Source organism: Arachis ipaensis, chromosome B7 (assembly GCF_059453495.1).
Source record: "Arachis ipaensis isolate K30076 ecotype BB chromosome B7, ASM5945349v1, whole genome shotgun sequence".
NCBI classification, from domain to species: domain Eukaryota; kingdom Viridiplantae; phylum Streptophyta; class Magnoliopsida; order Fabales; family Fabaceae; genus Arachis; species Arachis ipaensis.
The window spans coordinates 90,224,012-90,227,953 of record NC_142442.1 but is presented as its reverse complement, the minus strand read 5'-3'; the positions used below and the strand labels follow the sequence as shown (position 1 = coordinate 90,227,953).

The 3,942-nt window shown below is 41.9% G+C and overlaps 1 non-coding gene across 1 annotated transcript; it reads right to left on the bottom strand.

Moving 5' to 3' along the window:
* Window positions 1-954: 954 nt before the first annotated feature.
* On the bottom strand, window positions 955-1,062 carry LOC148553324 (small nucleolar RNA R71). Its single transcript, XR_015893200.1, has one exon. It is a non-coding gene; the product is annotated as a small nucleolar RNA R71 (small nucleolar RNA).
* Window positions 1,063-3,942: the final 2,880 nt, after the last annotated feature.

The following is a 3,942-nucleotide window of genomic DNA, read 5'->3' as shown; positions in this document are numbered from 1 at the left end:
TAACTTTTTGTTTGTTTCTTAACTTTTTCAAAACCACCTAACTAACTCTCTCTCTCTCATTTTTCGAAAATATCTCTCCCCTTTTTCAAAATTTCTTTTTAATTTATTAATTGTTTTAATTTTTAAATCTTAATTTTCGAAAATTACTAACACATTTTCAAAAACCAATTTTCAAAAATCACTAACTCCTTTTCAAAAATAATTTTCAAAAATTCCCTCTCTCTTTCTCATCCTATTCTATTTATTCATTCATATCCTAACATCTCATCTCACATCTCTTCCATTCGTACAGTTGCATTTCTTCCCTTACATCACATTCTTTGTCTCCCCCTTCTCTTCCACTCACAAAGGGATCCCTATACTGTGGTATAAAGGATCTCTATTATTATTATCATTTTTCTGTCCATTCTTCCTTGTCATATGAGAAGGAGCAAGGATAAGAACATTCTTGTGGAAGCAGATCCAGAACCTGAAAGGACTCTGAAGAGAAAATTAAGAGAAGCTAAAATACAACAATCCAGAGATAACCTTTCAGAAATTTTCGAACAGGCAGAGGAGATGGCAGCCGAAAATAATAATAATGCACGGAGGAAGCTTGGTGACTTTACTGCACCTAATTCCAATTTACATGGAAGAAGCATCTCCATTCCTGCCATTGGAGCAAACAACTTTGAGCTGAAACCTCAATTAGTTTCTCTGATGCAGCAGAACTGCAAGTTTCATGGACTTCCATCTGAAGATCCTTTTCAGTTCTTAACTGAATTCTTGCAGATATGTGATACTGTTAAGATTAATGGAGTAGATCCTAAAGTCTACAGGCTCATGCTTTTCCCTTTTGCTGTAAGAGACAGAGCTAGATTATGGTTGGATTCTCAACCTAAAGACAGCCTGAACTCTTGGGATAAGCTGGTCACGGCTTTCTTAGCCAAGTACTTTCCTCCTCAAAAGCTGAGCAAGCTTAGAGCTGATGTTCAAACCTTCAGACAGAAAGAAGGTGAATCCCTCTATGAAGCTTGGGAAAGATACAAACAGTTGACCAAAAAGTGTCCTTCTGACATGCTTTCAGAATGGACCATCCTGGATATATTCTATGATGGTTTATTTGAGCTATCAAAGATGTCACTGGACACCTCTGCAGGTGGATCCATTCACCTAAAGAAAACGCCTGCAGAAGCTCAAGAACTCATTGACATGGTTGCTAATAACCAGTTCATGTACACTTCTGAAAGGAATCCTGTGAGTAATGGGACGCCTATGAAGAAGAGAGTTCTTGAAGTTGATACTCTGAATGCCATATTGGCTCAGAATAAAATATTGACTCAGCAAGTCAATATGATTTCTCAGAGTCTGCATGGAATGCAAGCTGCATCCAACAGTACTCAAGAGGCATCTTCTGAAGAAGAAGCATATGATCCTGAGAACCCTGCAATAGCAGAGGTAAATTACTTAGGTGAACCTTATGGAAACACCTATAACTCAACATGGAGAAATCATCCAAATTTCTCATGGAAGGATCAAAAGCCCCAACAAGGCTTTAATAATGGTGGAAGAAACAGGTTTAGCAATAGCAAGCCTTTTCCATCATCAACTCAGCAACAGACAGAGAACTCTGAATAAAATGCTTCTAATTTAGCAAATCTAGTCTCTGATCTATCCAAGGCCACTGTAAGTTTCATGAATGAAACAAGGTCTTCCATTAGAAATCTGGAAGCACAAGTGGGCCAGCTGAGTAAAAGGATCACTGAAATCCCTCCTAGTACTCTCCCAAGCAATACAGAAGAGAACCCAAAAGGAGAGTGCAAGGCCATTGAAATAAGCGCCATGGCCGAACCTCTGAGGAGAGGAGAGGACGTGAATTCCAAGGAGGAAGACCTCCAGGGACGTCCAGTGATCAATAAGAAGCTCCCCTCTAGGGAACCAAAGGACTCTGGGGCTCATCTAGAGACTATAGAGATCCCATTGAACCTCCTTATGCCCTTCATGAGCTCTGATGAGTATTCCTCTTCTGAAGAAAATGAGGATGTTACTGAAGAGCAAACTGCCAAGTTTCTTGGTGCAATCATGAAGCTGAATGCCAAATTATTTGGCATTGATGCTTGGGAAGTTGAACCTCCCTTGTTCATCAATGAACTAAGTGATCTGGATCAACTGACATTGCCTCAGAAGAGACAGGATCCTGGAAAGCTCATAATACCCTGTACCATAGGCACCATGATCTTTAAGGCTCTATGTGACCTTGGTTCAGGAATAAACCTCACGCCCCTCTCTGTAATAGAGAAACTGGGAATCTATGGGGTGCAAGCTGCTAAAATCTCACTAGAGATGGCAGACAGCTCAAGAAGACAGGCTTATGGACAAGTAGAAGATGTATTAGTAAAGGTTGAGGGCCTTTACATACCTACTGATTTCATAGTCCTGGATACTGGAAAGGAAGAGGATGAATCCATCATCCTAGGAAGACCTTTCCTGGCCACAGCAAGAGCTGTGATTGATGTTGACAGAGGTGAAATAGTCCTTCAATGGAATGAGAACTCCCTTGTATTCAAAACTCAAGGATCTCCCTCTGCAACCATGGAGAGGAAGCTTGAAAAGCTTCTCTCAAAGCAGAGTCAACCAGAGCCCCCACAGTCAAACTCTAAGTTTGGTGTTGGGAAGCCACAACCAAACTCTAAGTTTGGTGTTGAACTCCCATATCCAAACTCTAAGTTTGGTGTTGGAAAGTCTCAACAAAGCTCTGCACATCTGTGAGGCTCCATGAGAGCCCACTGTCAAGCTATTGACATTAAAGAAGCGCTTATTGGGAGGCAACCCAATGTTTATCTAATTCTTATTTTTATTATTTTTCATGTTTTCTTAGGTTCATGATCATGTGGAGTCACAAAATAAATAGAAAAACTGAAAACGGAATCAAAAATAGCAGAAGAAAAATCACACCCTGGAGGAGCATCTGTCTGGCGTTCAGCGCTAGAACAGAGCATGGTTCTGGCGTTCAACGCCAGAAATGGCACACAAATGGGCGTTGAACGCCCAAAATGGCCACCAACCTGGCGCTGAACGCCCAGAGTTGGGTACAAAGGCATTTTTACATGCCTAATGGTGCAGGGACGTAAATGCCTTGACACCTCAGGATCTGTGGACCCCACAGGATCCACTCAGGATCTGTGGACCCCACAGGATCCACTCAGGATCTGTGGACCCCACAGGATCCCCACCTACCTCCACTCACTTCTTTTCACCGCTCTCTTTCACACAACCCCATAAACACTCTTACCCAAAAACCCTTCACCAATCACCTCAATCTCTCTTCCCCATTAAACCTTCACCACTCACATCCACCCACTCTTCCCAATAAACCTACCTCATAAAACCCACCCTTATGGCCGAAACCTTCCCCCCCTTCCCTTCCCTATATAAAGCCACTCATTCTTCATCAAATTCACACAACACACCCCTCTACACTCCTCTTGGCCGAAACCACATCTCCCTCTCCCTCTCCATATTTCTTCTTCTTCTTCTATTCTTTTGTTTATTGCTCGAGGGCGAGCAATATTCTAAGTTTGGTGTGGTAAAAGCATAGCTTTTTTGTTTTTCCATTACCATTGATGGCATCTAAGACCGGAGAATCCTCTAGAAGAGGGAAAGGGAAGACAAAAGCTTCCACATCCGAGTCATGGGAGATGGAAAGATTCATCTCCAAAGCCCATCAAGACCACTTCTATGATGTTGTGGCCAAGAAGAAGGTGATCCCGGAGGTCCCTTTTAAACTCAAAAGAAATGAGTATCCGGAGATCCGACATGAAATTCAAAGAAGAGGTTGGGAAGTTCTAACAAATCCCATCCAACAAGTCGGCATCCTAATGGTTCAAGAGTTCTATGCCAATGCATGGATCACCAAGAACCATGATCAAAGTAAGAACCCGGATCCAAAGAACTATGTTACAA